This window comes from Stegodyphus dumicola, chromosome 8, assembly GCF_044657685.1.
Source record: "Stegodyphus dumicola isolate Sdum_Otavi_A_Nest chromosome 8, ASM4465768v1".
Classification (NCBI taxonomy): domain Eukaryota; kingdom Metazoa; phylum Arthropoda; class Arachnida; order Araneae; family Eresidae; genus Stegodyphus; species Stegodyphus dumicola.
The window spans coordinates 127,511,743-127,533,018 of NC_140775.1; positions in this window are offsets into that span (position 1 = coordinate 127,511,743).

Sequence of the window (21,276 nt, forward strand, 5' to 3'; positions counted from 1 at the left end):
ATGAGTCACGGTTTGCTTTTCGAAACGGTGAGACATCCTTCCCAGACAAAAAGAAGAGAGAGTTAATTTTTATCATGTCTAGAAGACAAAAGGTTTTTTTTTTTTTTTTTTTATTATTCAGAAATTTTTTCCAAAGCTCTGAGAATTTTTTCCCAGCCGACTCAATGATCCAAACAAGACAGATCCAAATTGTTTCTAGAAGGAACTCTCCCTTCTCTATTTAAACCACTCGTGTTTCCAACTTCAGTTCAGTCTGTGCTGTGAATTCGACCTGGATACACACTTCTCCCTCCTGGAAAGAATTTCTGTGAAGGTATGCGAACATTTTTCTCAGCTCTTAGAAAAATTTTACCAGCTGACTTGATCGACGAGAGACATCTCGAACATTCTGTTATCTGCGGAAGTCGTTTCATTTTCGTGCAGTCCATGCTGTGGACTCACCTGAATATCCATTGCTCCTTCCCCCTTCTGGAAAGAGTAGTAGCTTTTTTAGATCCTCGTCGCTCTTTTTACGTTTCGTTGGATATCTAGGACGAACTTTTTTACCTTATTCCTTTCAAACTCTAATATTGAGGTTGGAGAGCCGTCATGGAAAATCAGCCATGATCCTGACGAATCTAAACCGACTTCTTGAAAGCAGAGCTATATCATGTTTTTTTTTTTTTTTGATGACAGATTTCCAAGCTCCGAGTGATGAGAAATTTAGAAATTTTGCAGTATTAACGGAAAGGAGGAGACAGAAACCTGGAGAATGGAAATGAAGCTGAGAAAAAATGCTAAGAGCTCAGGGGAAAAAAAAGGCTCTTTCCAGGAGGGAGGAGAAGCGCAATTCTAGGTTGAGTGCACAGCACACACGGATCTGAAGTTGGAAACGCGAGGGGTTTAAATAGAGAAGCGAGAGTTTCTTCTAGAAACAATTTTGGATGTCTTGTTGTTTGGATCATCGAGTCGACTGGGAAAAAATTTCTCAGAGCTCTGGAAAATATTTTCTAAATGATGAAAAAAAAAAAAACTTTTGGTTAATTTTTATCATGTCTTCTAGACATGATAAAAATTAACTGTCCCTCCTTTTTGTCTAGGAAGGTTGTCTCACCGTTTCTAAAAATAGATCATGACTCATTCTTGGAATAATTGCCTTGAAAAAGGGTGAGTGATGGTCTATTTTTAGAAAGGGTAAGACATCCTTCCCAGACAAAAAAGAAGAGAGAGTTAATTTTTATCATGTCTGTAAAACATGATAAAAATTAACCAAAAGTTTTTTTTTTTTTTCAATCTCATCTAGAGAATTTTTTCTAGCCGACTCGATCGACAAGACATGACATGACCATTGTTTCTTTTTTTTAATAATGGACTTTCACCTATTCCTTTCAACCCTCCGAATTTGGCTTTGGATCCGTGTCCTTGCTTCCACATTCAGAGCTCTTTTCTTCAACATTTCGTTGCAGGGGAAGAATCAATTCTCTCACGACGTTTAGATATTCTTTCAGAATGCTAGAAAACTCATTCAAAGAAGAAGTATCTAAGGGTGGAGTTGCCGGTTGAGGAAAATTCACGAGTCTTGGAATCGGATTATGCGAATCCGTCTGTATGCCAAACTGTAAAGGTTAACCACCCGCTTTAGGAGAGCATATAATAGTAAGATCCATCTTTTTCCAATTTTTGATTTCAATATACTTGTTTCTTCTTACTCGGAACATTTTCCTTTTTCTTCCTCCTCATCCAGGAACTGAATTCCAGGTGGAACGGAAGCATTTGTAATAAACGTTGTTTCTTGGTTCCACACGCCTGACATTTTCCCGTGACAATCGGCCGTCGATTTTTCGACATGCGATAGTGGACGTCGACCGTATCGGTCTTGGTTCGGCATTTCACACACCAAATGGAATACGAAACAGGTTCCGCGTCAGAATGCTCCATTGCAGTAACACACTCTTTATTATTTTCTTCTCTTTTGAGAGAGAGAGAGAGATCTTAACCAGAAGTGTAGATATAAAATTTAGGATACGTTTCGGATCCGTCCGCTCTTTTCGCATACACCACTTCTTCACAGAGGTATTCCGTTTGCTGATCCGCTCTTCGAGGATAAAACTCGTTTCCCCAAGCATCGCGAGCATAACGAATTCGATCGCCGGCCGTTAAACAATATTCGACTCCATCCGCCTTTTTAGGATACATTTCATGCCCCAATTCGTCTTTGGCATAAGGAAAAAGGAATAGTTCTCTCTCTCCACTCACAGGATGGTTTCTTCTTCTTGAACGGCTCACACTCAACTGAAGCGAAACTCGGAACTCGAAATGTTTAAATAGATCATAGAGTCCATTCCAGAAAGAATCCGGAGATGTCTTGTCCAGCCAAGTTGACTGGGAAAAAAATTGTCAGAGCTCTGAAAAAAATTCTCAGAGTTTAAAAAAAAAAAAAAAAAAAAAACTTTTGGTTAATTTTTATCATGTCTTGTAGACATGATAAAAATTAACTGACCCCTCTTTTTGTCTGGGAAGGATGTCTCACCCATTCGAAAAAACAAACCATGACTCATTCTTGGAATTGTTGCTATTAGAAAGGGTGAGTGATGGTCTATTTTTAGAAAGAGTGAGACATCCTTCCCAGACAAAAAGGGGGGTTCATTAATTTTTATCATGTCTAGAAGACATAATAAAAATTAACCAAAAGTTTTTTTTTCAGAGTTTCATAAATTTTTTCCACCCCACTCGATCGACAAGACGTCTCCATTTTTTTATTTAAGAATGGATTCTTGTTTATTTGTGTAAGCATTCCGAGTTTCGTTTTAGATGAGTCTATGTTGTTGAAGAGGAAACATGGGTACCCTCATTTTTTTTTCCTATCTGATTTCTAAGATGAATTCAGTGAGTTCACCTTGACCTTTTCAAATTTTGTTTGTTTACTTTTAGCCCAGAGGTCGACGGATAAATCATTCTGATTTTTTATATATTTTTTTTGTGTCGCTCTCTCTCTTTCTAAGAAACCTATCTCGTTCCAAGTCTTCTCGAAGTACTATTGGTTCGTTTCGAGACGAGGTCATTTCACACACACACCCCTCCTCCTCCTCAAATAGTATATGTATATAAATTATAGGAAGTGATTTTCTATACACACACTTCACCTTTTTGAGTGGTGTCACGATGAGCCTATCCAGTAGAGAACGTCTTAGGGAAAGAATGCTTGAACAGAAACGACGCTGGCGAAGCAATTCAGCTAATCGAGAGCGAGAACGAATACTTCAAAGGGAACGTTATGCTGTTCTTAAAAAGAACTCCCGACCGCGAAAGAAATATCTTCCTCCCAAGCAGTGGGAAAGCTATACGAATTTGCAGTATAAGGATATGTGGTCCGAAGAAGCCTATCAAAAATGTATTCGACAATGTAATAAAGAGCAATACAATTTCCTGATCTACGTTCTCGTCCGTTTGTACACTTATTACGCGTTACCTGAATCGAAACGTCCCCCTCCTCTGTATATTATTGTGCAAGGATCTGCCGGAACGGGTAAATCTTTCCTGATCCAAGCTTTATACCAAACTCTGATTCGAACGCCTCTTTTTAGCGAAGCGTGCTCGGTTCTCAAACTCGCACTCAGTGCTTAAGGAGCGGTTTACATTACGGGAGATACTTTGCATCATGCCCTGCGTCTTCAAATGAACGGGACTTTTGTTCGACCTCTGACCCAAAAGACTTTAGACTATTACAGACCCCTGTATGCTCCTTTACGGATGGTGATTTTGGATGACGTTTCCACAATCGGATCCAATTTATTTTCGCGCCTGGACCAGCAACTTCGACAATTGTGTCATGTGCCGGATAAGCCGTTTGGGAATGTGCATATGATTAAATTCGGAGATTTGCAGCAGCTCCAACCGATTCGCGACATGCCCATTTTTTATTCTGAAGGGTGGTGGACGCCTCAATCCATGCTCTACTATGAACTAGTCGAATGTATGCGATTCTCTCTGGATTACGAGGAGAGACTCGATCGTTTAACGAGAAATCACTTTTTAGAACCGGACGATGTGGGATTTTTCCAGTCCCGCGTTCGCAGTTTCGACGAAATTCCTCGCGAAGCTATTATTCTCTGTTTTTCGAGCAAGGATGCAGAGAAATATAATATGAAACGTCTCCAATCCCGAGGGACGTACTGTTCGTGTCTGGCTCGAGACGTGATTTATTCCGAGAGCGAAAAATTGCGGAAGAGGATGATGAAACGGAGTCAACATTTACATCGATCTCAGATGGCGAATCTCGAATCCGTCCTCCATTTACAAAGAGGAGCGCGATATCAATTGACTAAAACGCTCGACAGATCCAAAGGATGGATGAATGGAGCGATTGGAACACTACACCAAATAGACCAGGATGAAGACGGAGTTGTGACGCGAGTCTGGCTGCAATTTTCGAATAGTCTAGCTCCTATCGATCGCGTCTCCATTCGTATTGACACCTGTTCGACGAAAACACTCGCATTTTATCGCGAACAGTTTCCTTTGATGTTAGCCGAAGCGATTACGGCTCATAAAGCCCAAGGAGCCACTTTTCCGTTGATCGCAATTTACATGCACGGACCTTTTAATCGATTTCAGCAATATGTCGCTTTTTCTCGAGTGACTCAACCCCAGGGATTGTATATTCTGGACCAGTTTCGTCCCCGCATGAAATTGGCGAGCAAGCAAAAATACGAGGAGGAACTGGAGCGATTGCAAAACATGTCCCGGATTCCGTATGATATTTCGGCTCGAGAAGAGAACCAAGATCCGTACGAGTTTCTCATGAACCTTCTTCAATGTGGGAATCGTCTTTCCTTCCATCTTTCCAATAGAAACATCTCCCAAGAAAAAGAAATCGTCAAACTAGAAGAAAAACCTTCTTTCCATGTAAAACCTGTTATAAAATGTGAATCTTAAATCTTTTTTTTTAAAAAAAAATTCAATAAAAAGAAATATTCTCTATCAAAACCCCTCCATTCTTTCAAAGCTTCACAAAACGCTCAACAATGTCCACACAATGGGAAGAGAAAAATCGATCTCAACGGTCCACACAACATGTTGACTCCTCAAAATATGTCTCTCCCAAGTGACAGGATGCTTCGTCTTCAACGGCTGACACTCATCTAAAGCCAAACTGGGAATGCTTAAATAGATAAGCGAGAGTTTATTCTTAAAAAAATGGCGCTGTCTTGTCAATGGAGAATCGAGTCGGCTGGGAAAAAATTTTGAGAGCCGGGAAAAAAAAATTCTCTAACTCTTAAAAAAAAAAACTTTTGGTTAATTTTTATCATGTCTTCTAGACATGATAAAAATTAACTCTACCCTCCTTTTGTATGGGAATGTTGTCTCTCCGTTTCTAAAAATAGACCAGAACCCATTCTTGGAATTTTATTCTTTTTAGAAAGGATGAGTGATGGTCTATTTTTAGAAACGGTGAGACAACATTCCCAGACAAAAGGGGAAGGTAGTTAATTTTTATCATGTCTAAAGACATGATAAAAATTAACAAAAAGTTTTTTTTTTTTTTTTTGAGAGTTAGAAATTTTTTTTTCCTGGCTCTCAAAATATTTTCCCAGCCGACTCGATTCTCCAATTGACGACACAGCGCCATTTTTTTTAAGAATGGACTCTCGTTTATCTATTTAAGAATTTCGAGTGTCACTTCAGATGAATGTCAGCCGTTGAGGAAGAAAAACACAGATTCCCATTTTCTCATTTCCTTCAGAGAGAGAGAGAGAGGCCTAGATTTTCGAGACTCGATGACATTTCAAGCATTTTTTGTTTAAGCTATTCGACTTCATATTTGTCTGACGTTCAAGAGTATGATCTCTCGTGGATGGATCTCTTCCACCTCATTCTCTTTCCAGTCGATTTAGAAGGGGAAGGGGAGATTTTTTTTCCCTCATGGAGGATGTCTCCTGAATACCGTTCAAAGAGTCTATGGAGAAATTATATGGTCAGAGTTATGGATTTCCAGGGCAATCTGCTTCTCAGCTTAAAAAAAAAGGATCTCTCTTTCCCAGTCTGTCTTCGATTGCCTCGTTAACTGTGAAATCCATCGCTTTTCCGATTTTATGGTTCTCCCAGTATAATCAGACAGTCGGTCACAAAAGTATTGGAACACCGGTACCCTATCAGAAAATGACAAGATGGCGTTTTTTTTTCTCTTTCTCTCTGTGTGTCGTGTTATTCCATCCTAGGTTTTCTTCTCGCTCCCCCATCTTGGAAAAAACTGGAAAAAATTGGTTACGATCTCTTTTTGAATGGGGAGATGCCATTTTGAGAAAAAGCTGACGACCCTATCTTGGAGAATGAACATGACCGCTCTACACACCCTTTTACTCTCTCTCTCTCTCTCTTTGAATTGGGAAACCATTTTGGGAAAAAGCAGACGACCCTATCTTGGAGAATGGAAATGAACGCCTCTCCCTCTCTCTTTGAAATGGGAAGCCATTTTGGGACCCTCTATTCTTGGGGAGGGAGAAAACTGAAGTCTGCATTTCGCTGTCTCTGAATGCGGAAAGCCCTTTTGGGAAAAGCGGACCCTCTTCTTCTGATCTTGGAGAACTGGAAATGAACGCTCTACACGATCTCTCTTTGAATTCAGAAGGTATTTTGGGACCTTCTAATGTTGGAAAACTGAAATGAACGCTCTACACCTTCTCTCTCTCTCTTTCTCTGAAATGGGAACCATTTGAAAACTCCCTAACTGTGGAAAAAAAACAGAAATGAACGCTCTACACCATCTCTCTTTGAAAAATGGGGGGGGGGGTCATTTTGAGACCTCCCTCCCCTAAACTTGAAAAAAAACTGAAATGAATGCTCTACACTTTCTCTCTTTGGACATGGGTAACCCTTTGGGGACCCTCTCCTCTTGGTATATAAAAAAAAGAACAGAAGTGAAGGCTCTACACAATCTCTCTTGGAATGGGATCCATATTTCGGGAAACGTAGATCACCTCATGCTGGAAAACTGAAGTGAACCACCAAGATTGGACTCTATATAATATTTTTTTTAAAAAAATGACATCATGACCCTCCTCCAATTTGTTATTAAAAAAATTGTTTTTTTTTTTGTTTTGGTTTTTAGCCCATTTCCGATGTGATTTCAGAAATGCAATTCCATAACAGTTCAATTTCATTCGAGGTTAAATGATCTAAACAGTCTTTGACCCACCCATCCGTATGATTATTTTCTTCTCCTTCCTGTTGCACCAAATTTTGTAAGTCCATATAATCATTCCATACGGGAAGGGCTGGATCCTCACAAGGCTGTCTTGAAACACTTGGAGTCTCTTTGGGATGAGTGGAGGGATCTAGGATGTCTGGACCCGGCTGCGATTCTACCTTCATGATTTCTGGACCCGTTGGAACTTGTGAACCCGGCTGTGATTCTGCCTCCATGATTTCTGGACCTGTTGGAACTTGTGGACCCGGCTGATATTCTACCTCTACGATGTCGGGACTTTTTGAAGCTTGTGGACCCGTCTGACATTCTACCTCTACGATGTCGGGACAGGTTGGAGGAGAAGAAGAAGAAGAAGAGGATACTGGAAGAGGTTCTGTCTGTGAGGAGTCCGAAAGAGGTTGCCTGTTTGAACAAGTCAGGGAAGAAGAAGAAGAAGAAGAAGCTTCTGGATTCTGAAGCGGATCTTGCACGCCAGGTAGGTTCCGGTAAGTCGACCGTTTTTTAAGAGGTAATTTTTTTTCTTCCTCCTCATCTTCAATTGTGATGACTTCAATTTCATTCCGTTGCCGGGTCGATTTTGTTTCGGGAAATAACGGTTTGGTCCAGCTCCTCTTATCATCTAAGGAAGGGATGGGTAAAGGTGGCGGAGGGTTTTCTTCTTCTTTTTCTTGAAACATCATCGGCGATTGGAAAGAAATCTCCTCTTTCAATTGTTTCCAAAGCGAGTACGAGCACCGATCGACGAGAAAGAGACTCTTCTGGGTTGTGACGATGAGATATTGCGTTTTCGGGGGAAAGACATAGTTTTGAAAAGGTCTTAGAATATATTTCTTATATTTCATCCTGTCGCTGACTTTAAAACTTCTTTCCTTCAGATTGGGGGCGATGATTCGTAATAGGCGATAGGAGCGGCTGTGGTTTGAACAATATGAACTTCGTCCTCAGCCGTCGTTCTCACTCCAAACGTAAAATATCGTTTCGTGAGAAAAATATTCTTCCACCGAAAACTCGTGCGCGGATCTGTATATTGCCGGTCTGTTTGAATGGGCCGTCTCAAAGCTCGATCCATCCGATTCCAATAGAAGGGAGATTCCTCTTTCGTTTGTTGCGATTCGAATAAATTTCTGTATATATTCTGAACGAGCAGGTTGGAGGATTCGACATCTTGGTTGAAAGAAACGATCGCTTGATGAGGTGGTAAATGCGGAATAAATGTCGCACAATAACACGCCAAAAAAATTTTCAAGTTGGAGATTTGCTTTAGCGTCTTCAAATCCTCCCCGTTCGAAATCCGTTGAGTTGGAAAAACATCTAATAGCGACATGGCTCCCAATGGAAAAGAAATGATCTCGCCCAGTACTCTCGTCTTTTTATATATCTATATAGACACACACAGACACACATAGAGGCTCTATGACGTCCGTTTTATTTGTTTTTTTTGTTTCTCTCTCTCTCTTCTTTCCAAGAAATCTTATCTCCATGACCTCTTTTTCTTTTCTTAAAAAGATGAATGTGTGTGGGAATGAGGAAGTGAAAGTAATAATTTAATAAACAAAAAAATTATCCAACCATGACCTTCTTTTTTTTTTCAAAGTCAACCTTTCCAATCCAAGGACGTCCAAAGATAGAGGAAGCAGGGAGAGAGGAGGAGGAGGGAAGGGAAGGTCACACTCTCTTTCTCTCTATAAATAAAAGGGGAGAGCCACAAAGTCGTATTTTTGTCCAAGTGGATCATGAAGAGGCATCCCCAGCTCACTACGTGTATTCCTTTCAAATATAAATATGTTGATCTTTCCTTTTATATCATCCAAGGAGTTGTTTACTTGAAAGCCTCCGATTTTTCAAAATGTGCGGGTTATTATACCGTGGGGAGTTATCAAAAGATGCGGGACGAATTTTTATCCGACGAAAACGTGTTGATGGCTCGTGACATTCCACCTTTGGATGCACAAATTTTGTTAATGAAACGAGCCAAATATTTTTACACGTCCCACTTTCTAGCCGTCTCGCAAATGAATAGGATTATGGATCGTCTTGAGAAGACAAAAGGGATTCTCGTTCATTTTAGTGAATGGTTGCATAAATGTTTGCACGAACCTCTCTCGATCGAGAAGACTGGGAAGAATACATATTATATTCTTCTCGAGGACTCTCCTCGTTCGTCTCATCATAGAGAGGCCACGACGTTTGAAAAAATCCTCGAGCAAGAAAAAATAGAATGGTGGAACAACTACCCCATCCCTCTCCCCGAGCATCAAGAGGAGCCTGTTCAGAAGAAAAAGAAAAACCTTTCCAAAAGCCTATCCTCATCCTCCTCGATAATGATGGGGATGAGGAGAAGCCTGTTCAGATTCCTCTCCGTTTGTCAAAACCCGTCGAGGATGAAAAACCTCTCCCTTATCAAACCCCCTCGAAGATGAAAAACCTCTCCATTTATCAAGACCCCTCGAAAATGAGGGACCTCTCGATTTGTCAAAACCCCTCGAGGATAAGGGAACCAAAACTTCTCTCTCTTTCGAAGAGGAGGGACCTCTCAATTTGTCAAGACCCCTCAAGAATAAGGGAACCGAAAATCCTCTCCCTTTCTCAAGACTTCTCGAGGAGGAGGAGAGACCGCTCCATGTCTCAAGACAGGACCCCCCTCTATCTCTTGAGGATCCGAGGGAAACGATTCCTATTGAAAAACCATCTATCGACGATCCCCAGAAAAGGTCTTCGGAGGAGATTAGACTTCCATGTAGAAAACGAATCTGCCACAATCATCATCATCATCATAATAATAATATACCCCCTTCTCAACAACAGAATCCTACAACATTTGCAGATAAATGCATTCAAACCAATCCCTTTATAGTAACCCTTTTGATTGGAGAATCCGTGCATTAGCCTCGAAAAATAAAATGAGATTCTAGACTGTTTCTATGACCAGAATGTTAAGCCAATAGATAGGTCTAGCTCAGAATTTTTCTTTTTAAAAGAAAATAAATAAATAATCCAAAGACTATTCGTAAATATAAATGGTAAAGTCTTGAGTCGGCTGGAAAAAAATTTTCAGAGCTGAGAAAAATTCTATAACTCAAAAAAAAAAAAAAACTTTTCGTTAATTTTTATCATGTCTTAGACATGATAAAAATTAACCAAAAGTTTTTTTTTTTTTTTTTTCATTACAGAACTTTTATCTCACCTCTGAGAAATTTTTTTTCTCCCAGCCGATTCGAGACTTTACCATTTGTTTTTAAGAATGATTTCTCTCTGATCTATTATTTCAAAATTCCAAGTTTCGCTTCAGAACCATCTATGCTGTTGAAGAAGTAACGTGATATATGTATTTTTTTTTAATGAGTTCTGTCAAGATTGAATTGTGCAGGATCGACCTTGCGAATTTCTTCTCTGTGTCTTTAAATAATAATGATACCGAACTGCTTTTTGTAGAGCGAAATGGAAAAAACCTTTTGTATGGTTAGGACAATTCATGTGTTCGATCCCATTGTATTTGAGAATCTCTTGCGTCGATCCCGAAATGAGATAAATGGATCTTTGCCACCATTTCTCTAAAAACCGCCGTTTCATTTCTCCTCGCACCCAAATCATGGAAAAAGGTTCCGTCAACATCGTTAACACCCATGGAAAATAACTGTACGGAATTTCTCCTTCGTACCACGACAAGCCGTGATAATAATCACTCGCCCACACAGCGGTTCGTTTTTCTTTCTCGGTGAGCATTTGCCATGGAAACGGGGGTTTAAAAACAAATACCCCTCGAGAAGTACCGTCCAATGTGACGTAAGCCAATTCTTTCACAATAAAGGCTCCTTGAGAATCGTAGAAACCTGCAAAGTCGAGCAAGAGTTCCATGTTTTTTATTTCTTTTTCTTTCCAAGGTGACCTTTATTATTATGATGATGGATGTGTATTGAGATACGCACGATATTATTCAAAAAACAAATATATATATACGAATGTGACCTTTCCCAGAATTCATACGACCTGTCACGTGCAACCTTCTCTCTCTATATATATATAAAAGAGGAGACGGCGAGAGAACGCTATCCATTTTTTCCTTCAGGACACACAGCGAGAGAGAGAGAATTTTGTTTTCTTTTTTTCCTCAATTGAAGAAGATGGACATTTTGAGTGCCAAACCTCTCAAAGATTCCTACATTGTTCTGGACATGGAATAATTTCACTGTTATGATCCAAAGACGGGAGATATATGTTTCATCTTGAAAGAACTGGGCTACATCACTTGCGATTTAACCTTATGCGGATCCATGATTTTTCTCCCTCCTGTCCATTACGATGACTTATCGTCCCGCAATCAAGCTGTGGTCAACCAGACTACAAATAACCGACACGGCCTGCAATGGACCGAGGGTCGTCTTTCCTACGAGCATTTTCCTACAATCCTGAAAATACTGACCGAAAATGTGGAGGTGATCTACGTCAATGGATACGATAAAGCCGAATTTTTCAGCAAGCTCTGCCAGCGATCCGTTTATGAGTTTTACATCCCAGGGAAAACCGAGTGGCGGAACAAGTCGAAATGCACGCGACACCAATATTTCCAAAAGATGATTCATTGTGCCGAGAACAAGGTGAGAAATTTTCGATACCATTTGATGGAGGGTAGTTACGTTTTCCGGAAATTACATTGTTACCCCTCCGAGAGCAAAGCTGTCGAAGAGGAGGCGGAAGAATCTCCCCAGGAGAACTCGTGCGACGATGAGGAGGAGGAGGAGGAGGATGAATTTTCTAATAATAATAATAATAAATGTCTAAGTTGGGATGCTTTAGAGACCCAAGAATATTGGTCTCAACCCTTATCTCACCTAGACCTGAAAGAGGATCCTCAAGTGTACTCTTTGTGGTCCTCTTCTAAAATTTGGTCTTGGAGAGAACCCTTGAATGTTCATGAATGAAATGGTATGTAAATCCCTAGAGAAAAAAAAATAGAAAAAGAAAAGTTCCTTTTTTTTGTAATATGTTGATTTCTTTCCAATCCCATTTCTTTTCCATAACTCCACCCCAATCGACGAGAAGAAGACGAATTTTCCAAGTTACACAAGACGTAGAAATATTTCACAAGGATTTATAAATCACACGCTCCCACATGATATATGTATAGAGAGAAAAAAACCCTCTGTTCTCTAGCCAATACGTCAAGACTTCCCTAAACTAAGAGAGATCATGAGTACCGAGGAAACCTTAGCAGAGCAAGTGGAAAGACTTTCAAAGAGATTAGAAGAGTTAAGACGGGATAGATTTACAGTTCCGCCGACTAAAGAGGAAACTATCATCGATTTCAACAAACCGCTGTACTTTCATCCCCTACCCCAAAGAATGAGACGAATGGACTCGCCGTTGAACAGTTCCAATGAGAAACAAAATGTCACTTATTTGAATAGCCAATTTCAACACATGAATATTTCATAAGTATTTTTTTCCCTAAAGCGTAGGGAGATCGGATCAGTAGTTTTTCCCTTTTCATCGTCGAAAAAGATTGGGAGGAAAAATCTTTCTCAGCTCTCTCAGAAAAATTTTTCAGCCTAAAAAAAAAACTTTTTGTTAATTTTTATCATGTCTTAGACATGATAAAAATTAACTCTACCCCCCCTTTTGTCTGGGAATGTTGTCTCACACTTTCTAAAAATAGACCATCACTCCTCCTTTCTTAAAGAATAGAATTCCAAGAATGGGATCTGGTCTATTTTTAGAAACGGTGAGACCCTATTCCCAGACAAAAGGCGGGTAGAGTTAATTTTTATCATGTCTAAAGTTCAGGGTCCATCCATCTTCTTGTGTGAAACGGTGACCCTGACAAGATCGAGATAAACAAGTCCTGTGAGTTGTTTTGTAATCTTGACGCGATCCAAGAAAGACTTTTTATTATTTTTTTTTGAAATAAGCGGGGGGTGGGGAGAGAAAATGTTCTCACGACCCTCAGATATCTTTTCATAAATATATTTTTTATCAAAGTGTTTCTTTCATTCCGATCCTTTTAAGAGGTTGGAATGACCCTGACATTTAGATGGGGTCGCGATCCCGACAGATGTCGCGCGAGTATAAAAGTGTGTGTCCTCCGCGAGATTTCTTCATAGAACAGAAGAAGACGTGAACTGAGCTGGTAAGTCCCTTTGGTCCTATGAATATGGTTATCTATAAACTCGATTTGATTCTTAGTTTTTTTTTAATAATGATAATAATCATAACTTCATTTAAAAAGACCTTTGAAACTTCTTAACCCTTTGAAAAGAAAAATGTCTCTTTCAAGACGACGACTCTAAAACGTTTTATTGTTTTTTTTCCCTTTCTAGATCTTCCCTGTTATACATATATACCTTTTCGATTCTTTTTCTTGCTCCTGTTTGTGGAAGATAGCACCGTATTCATGGCCATGGCGTGTTCAGAAAACTTTATCGTGCTCGATCTAGAGGGTTTCCAGTCCTACAACCACAAGAAGGGTGAATTTACCTACGTTTTAAATGAATTGGGCTATGCGACAAAAGATTTTTTGACCGTGGGATCGTAGACGTTTACTCCTCCTCACCCCTTCCACCAACTGAATGAAAAAAACCAAAAGACCAATGCCTGGCTGACAAGAAACCGGCACGGACTTCGTTGGAACGAGGGTCATATTCCCTACAACCATTTAGGACGCATTCTCCAATCGCTCACTCACAGCTTCTCCACGATTTATGTGGTGGGATGCCAGAAAGCTAAATTCTTTGCTAAAGCCTTGGATTATGAAAAACCCGTGACGGAAATTTATGTGCCAGATGGAATCATTTGGAATTATCGGGAAAAATGTGCCCGACATCATCAAAGGATGAAATATTTCCATTGTGCCGAAAACAAAGTGCGCAACTATGGATGGCATATTATGGAAGGAGATTTTCATATCAATCACGTCTATCCAGACGGAACGGAGAAAAAGGAGAGGATTCAGGAGGAAGCAGACAATCCTCTGCAAGCTTTTGATAAGGCCTACGATCAGTTAGAGAAGGATCCGTCCCCAAAAGCGTACGATAACCTCATCCAGAAATGGGATAATCTGTCCTGTTTCCAAGTGATGGAACATCCGGATGAGCATACGCCTTTAAACTTGATGGACTCTTCTTCTTTGTCGTCAACTTCCTCCAATAACTCGAGGAAGACGGAGAGTTGGGGAGACACCTGAAAATATTCCCCATTACGATCCAGCAGCCTGTTGGGACGAACCTTCCAAAGAATCTCATGAGACCCCCAAAATATCTTCAGAGGATCCAAAGACAAAATCCACTGAGTGTTGGGACGATGAACGGACAACTCATGCTCTAAAATCCACTAAGACTATATCCACTGAGTGTTGGGACAATGAACAGACGACTCATGCTCCAAAATCTACTGAGACTATGTCCACTGAATGTTGGGACAATGAACGGACGACCCATGCTCCAAAATCCACTGAGACTATGTCCACTGAATGTTTGGACGATGAAACCGAAAAGACGACAGAGAATTGGGATTACCGTTCTCAAAAGTATTTGAATTGATATATACATAAACTCAGGAGAAAAAAAAATAAAGAAAAGATTTTTAGAAATAAGTAGGGAAAGGTTCTCCGCTTTCCCTATATTTATGCAAATGGACTAAGAAGAGAGAGAGAGAGACGAATCAAGAGACCAAAAAAAATGGGTCTTGGAAGGAATGAGTGCAAATGCATTCGATTCCTTCCGAGACCCATTTTTTTTGGGTCCCTCTCTCATCCAATCTTGGAAAAGAACTTTGTCCTATTTTTCTAGGTCCATTCAAAAAGAAATGAATCTATCCATAAATTTTCTTAAAAGAAAAAAAAAACAAAAAGATCCTTTACCTCTTGACGGTCCAAAGTCGAGAATCTTGGAAAAAGTCATCCACTCTCTCCATCCAGTCAAGCTTCTCTGTAGAAAATCTAGTAGGTGCATCTGCATTCTTGAACACCCGGCAGTTATTCTTGGACGCGAAACGTCGAATGCTGAAATAGTTAACAGTGATCCCATTCTTAAAGAAACGTGGATGTTTTATTCATCCAGTCGAGTGCGGAAAAATTTCTGAGAGCCGGAGAAAAATTTCTCTGGCTGAAAAAAAAAAAAAAAAAAAAAAAAAAAAAAAAAAAAATACCCCCCTTTTAGTCTGAAAATTGATGTCTTCAATTTTTCGAAAATTGAAGACATCAATTTTCAAATTTTCAGACTAAAAAGGGGGGTAATTTATTTTTCAGAAACTTTTCCCAGCCGACTCGATGTGAATAAAACTTTACTGTTTGTTAAGAATGTTATTTAATGGATCGATTTCAACCTATCGAGTTTCGCTTGAGTTCCGACCGTGCTGTGGGCCCACCTGGATAAAAGTTTTCCCCTTTTGGAATAGAATAAAACTTTACTGTTTTTTAAGAATGTTATTTAATGGATCGATTTCAACCTATCGAGTTTCGCTTGAGTTCCGGCCGTGCTGTGGGCAAACCTGGATACAAGTTTTCCCCTTTTGGAATAGAATTTCCGTCAAGGTCCTTTTCCTCTTTTTGCATTTTTCATGTCATTTCATTTGTATTACAATATACTGAAAACGGGCGTTCGAACTGATTTCTAGGCTATTTCTATACAAATGGAGCTCGATCCAAGAAAGAAATGATGTCTTTTTTTTTATTTTGTGGACTGCCAATTTGTATTGGAATATACTGAAAACGGGTGTTTGAGTCGATTTTCAGTATATTTCAATACAAATAGAGCTCGGTCCAAGAAAGAAATGGTGTCTTTTTTTTTATTTTGTGAACTGCCAATTTGTATTGGAATATACTGAAAACGGGTGTTTGAGTCGGTTTTCAGTATATTTCAATACAAATAGAGCTCGATCCAAGAAAGAAATGATGTCTTTTTTTTATTTTGTGGACTGCCAATTTGTATTGGAATATACTGAAAACGGGTGTTTGAGTCGGTTTTCAGTATATTTCAATACAAATAGAGCTCGATCCAACAAAGAAATGATGTCTTTTTTTTATTTTGAGGACTGCCAATTTGTATTGGAATATACTGAAAACGGGTGTTTGAGTCGGTTTTCAGTATATTTCAATACAAGTGGAGCTCGATCCAAGAAAAAAATGATTCTTTTTTTTATTTTGTGGACTGCCAATTTTGTATTGGAATATACTGAAAACGGGCGTTCACGTCGGTTTTCAGTATATTTCAATACAAATGGAGCTGGATCCAAGAAAAAAATGATGTCTTTTTTTTATGTTGTGGACAGCCAATTTTGTATTGGAATATACTGAAAATGGGCGTTCACGTTGGTTTTCAGTATATTACAATACAAGTGGAGCTGGATCCAAGAAAAAAATGATGTCTTTTTTTTATGTTGTGGACAGCCAATTTTGTATTGGAATATACTGGAAACGGGCGTTCACGTTGGTTTTCAGTATATTACAATACAAGTGGAGCTGGATCCAAGAAAAAAATGATGACTTTTTTTTATGTTGTGGGCAGCCAATTTTGTATTGGAATATACTGAAAACGGGCGTTCACGTTGGTTTTCAGTATATTCCAATACAAATGGAGCTGGATCAAAGAAAAAAATGATGTCTTTTTTTTTATTTTTTGTGGACAGCCAATTTTGTATTGGAATATACTGAAAACGGGCATTTACGTTGTTTTCAGTATATTTCAATACAAGTGGAGCTCGATCCAAGAAAAAAATGATGTCTTTTTTTTTATTTTGTGGACAGCGAATTTTGTATTGGAATATACTGAAAACGGGCGTTCACGTTGGTTTTCAGTATATTTCAATACAAATGGAGCTCCATCCAAGGAAAAAATTATGTCTTTTTTTTATTTTGTGAACAGCCAATTTTGTATTGGAATATACTGAAAACGGGCGTTCACGTTGGTTTTCAGTATATTCCAATACAAATGGAGCTACATCCAAGAAAAAAAATGATGTCTTTTTTTTATGTTGTGGACAGCCAATTTTGTATTGGAATATACTGAAAACGGGCGTTCGAGTCGGTTTTCAGTATATTCTAATACAAATGGAGCTCCATCCAAGAAAAAAATGATGTCTTTTTTTATGTTGTGGACAATCAATTTTGTATTGGAATATACTGAAAACGGGCGTTCGAGTCCTTTTTCCGACTATTTCTATACACATTCCACTATATTAAAATGACGTCATGGTTGAGTCCAAACAGAGTCGTCCCCGGATAGAGTCGTCTCCGGACAAAGTCGTCCCCGGACAATTTTATACCGAATTTGTATAGAAATATACTTAAAATGGGCTTGGAGGGGGGCGGAGTCCAAACAAAGTCGTCCCCGGACCATCTTGATGACCAGACATATTGCCTTTTCAACAGCCCGTATTATTCTGAACAAAAACGTGGAATACTTTTATAGAAAAGAGAAGAATTGAAAGTGAAAGTCAAAAAGCAAAATGGGATCGGCTGGGAAAAACTTCTGAGAGCCGAGAAAAAATTCTGAGTCAGAAAAAAAAAGAAAAATTTATAATATATATATATTATATAATATATATATTATATAATATGTATTATAAATACTTTTTGTTAATTTTTATCATGTCTTCTAGACATGATAAAAATTAACTCATCCCCCTTTTGTCTGGGTATGTTGTCTCACCGTTTCTAAAAATAGACCAGAACCCAGTCTTTTCTTGGAATTTAAAAGGATGAGTCATGGTCTATTTTTAGAAAGTGGGAGACAACATTCCCAGACAAAAGGGGGTGAGTTAATTTTTATCATGTCTAGAAGACATGATAAAAATTAACAAAAAGTTTTTTTTTTTTTTTTTTTACATCTCAGAATTTTTTTCTGAGCTCAGAAATTTTTCCTAGCCGATCCCATTTCGTTTTTCGACTTTCCCTTTCAACTCTTCACTTTTCCTATCCACTGTCGTTGGAATTGTGTTCACTGGAGGCTATTTCTTTTTTTGCAATCTCGCTTTTAGTTTTCTCTGAGATTCTATAGAAATGGCTATACAAATTTCACCATCTATATAGAAATGATGTCCAAACAAAGTCGTCCCCGGACCATCTTGATGACCGAATATGTATAGAAATAGTTTGAAAATGGGCTTGAGGGCCGGTTTCTGGACGATTCCTCTACAAATTCGGCCGCATCCAGAAAAACAAAAATACATAGTTTCTTTTTTGGGTGGACAGGAGATGATAAATTTCTTTTCTCTCTCTCTCTCTCCCAATATTGGAGGAGAAAGTGGCCCAAAAAAATGGGTCACGGAAGGAATCGAATGCATTTTGAAATGCACTCATTCCTTCCAAGACCCATTTTTATGGTCTCCTGATTCAACTCTCCAGTCTATGGAATAGGGAAAGCGGACAACGTTTCCCCTTCTTTAAGCGACTGGAGACCATATCTCATCATCATCATCATCATCACCATCAACAACGTCCTCTTTCTGATACTTTTCAACGAAGGCTTGATGTTACTGGATGATTTTGGGGAGATGATGGATCCCGAATTGAGTGATGAAAAAGAGAGGACTCTTTTTCCTTTCTTGTTCGTCTTGCACAGTCTCTCGGAGGGTGATATACGTTTCCCCGTCCTCCTCAATTTTCGTCAGAGGTCTCATGAATATTTTACACATCCAAGGGAAGAGCGACTTGTTATGCAGGGATTTGGAAGCGACGAAGGCCGCTTCATTCGAAGTGAGGACAATCTGGTTCGGTTGACCCCATTCTTTGGAGTAGTTGTCCAAATCGCCTAGTCGAAGAAAATGGTGTCGATTAGGAAAAAAGACTTGGAGAACACTCGTCGTATGCGAGACGTTCGTAGGTAAGAGAGTCAAGATATCTTTGGCATTCCAGTACAGGAATCCTAGATCCACATACGCGTGCACGTAATAGTCATCGTTATATTCCAGTTTGAGCAGCATGGCTTTTGTATTTTTTTTTTCCGTTCTCAAGGCGAAACACTCGCCTGATATGAACAAGAGCTCGCTGGCGATCCGTTTATATAGACTCCTCAGAGAGAGAGAGAGAGAGAGAGAGGAGGAGGAGGAACAAGGTTGATGAATTCTAAAATAAAAAAAATGATAACGAAATGAGATCGGCTGGCAAAATCTTTTCAGAGCTCAGAAAAAAATTCTGAGATGTAAAAAAAAAAAAAAAAAAAAAAAAAAAAACTTTTTTGTTAATTTTTATCATGTCTTCTAGACATGATAAAAATTAACTCACCCCCCTTTTGTCTGGGTATGTTGTCTCACCGTTTCTAAAAATAGACCAGAACCCAGTCTTTTCTTGGATTCTATTCTTTAAAAGGATGAGTCATGGTCTATTTTTAGAAAGTGGGAGACAACATTCCCAGACAAAAAGGGGGGTGAGTTAATTTTTATCATGTCTAGAAGACATGATAAAAATTAACAAAAAGTTTTTTTTTTTTTTTTTTTTTTTTTTTTTTTTACATTTCAGAATTTTTTCTGAGCTCTGAGAAATTTTTCCTAGCCGATCTCATTTCGTTTTTCGACTTTCACTTTCAACTCTTCACTTTTCTATAAAAGCATTCCACGTTTCTGTTCAGAACAGTGTCTCTCTCTACCCAAATCTGAAACCCTAGTCACGAGAGAATATGGGACTAGAAAAATAGTTTAGCTTATTGATCTAAAAAATGTCCCATGCTAGAACTCAGAATTATAATCAGAGCGGGGCTTTCCAGTATCCACTTCCAAGATTTTAGATTTGTCATGGGTGACATGTTCCCAAATTCATAAATTCTTCAATTATAGTCCCCTTCTTTGACAAATGGCTAAGAAATTCTTAAAGAATATCATGATAAAGATTTAGCTATCTATATATAACATTATGTTTTCTTTTCAAAAAAAAAATCCAGTCTTGATCGAAATGGACTTTACGCACAATCTATTGTATCCCCACCTTTCCAAGATTGGTTTGAAGAAGTGATAAAAAAAAATGGGTCTGGAAGGAAAAGGGTGCATTTCGAGAAAAGAAAAGAGGACCCTCTTTTTCTCGCAATGCACCCGTTTCCTTCCAGACCCATTTCTTTTGCCTCCTCAGAACTCTCTTTCTTTTCTCCTCCCTCTCTCTCTTAAGAGGGATTGAAAGAAAGAGGCTAGATGGAAAAGTTTCTTTTTTTTTTCTTTCGAGAAGATAAAAAAAAATTTGGAGGAGGAGCAAATTTTTTTTGGGTGGTGGTGGTTGTTTTTTTTAGAAGGTGATAACTTTAGTGACATTTAAAGAGACCACCAGAGGATCCGTTTGAGTCTCGACGACCTTTTCTTGACGGGGGTCTGTCTGGCAATAAGCGCTGGCATATTGTTTAGGGTAAGTAGAAGAATCCGTCATGCCTGGATGAGGCGGTATGTAGCGCACTCCCAGATTAAAGAGGGTGATGAAGGGAAATTTCTCCCCGGATAGAGCAGTCGGTAAAAGGGTTGATTGGGTACAACTCGAACCAGCGGCTGAGTTAAAATGCTATACACCCAGGCCAGAAGCTGATTATTTTTAAGATTATTTTCGGCCAGATGTAACATTTCTTCGCTGGAGAGGACATATCCCTCTTGAGAACTGCCGAGACTCTCAAGATCTTTTATTTTCCTGAAGACGTGGTGTTCGTCGAAAAACACGGAGAGAATATCCCAGGTTCTTTTACTGGAAGTATGAATCAGAGGCAAAATGTCCGTAGCGTTCCAAAACAATCTTCCGTCATCCACATAACAGCGAATGCTCACAAACTCATTATATAAGACGCGGATCATCATCTTGAGTAGAAATATGGATACGCACAGCAGTCTCTTTCTCTCTGGGAAATAGAGTCTGTCTTCCACTCGCCTCTCTATATATACGAGAAGACCACTTGATGGGCGACGTGACGGTTGACTTCTAGAAAAAAAATCAACTTTGTCTATCTCTCTCTCTCTCTCTATGACCTTCTATTTTTTTCCTAAAGAACACCCCGTCACCTTTTCAAAGGTCATGGGTTTGAGAGGAACGAAAGAAAAAAAAAAAACAACCATCCTTTGTATACTACCTATGACCATCTCCTAGAGACCCCTGTCATTTTCTTCTCGAGAGCTACGTGATGAAAGCTTTTTTT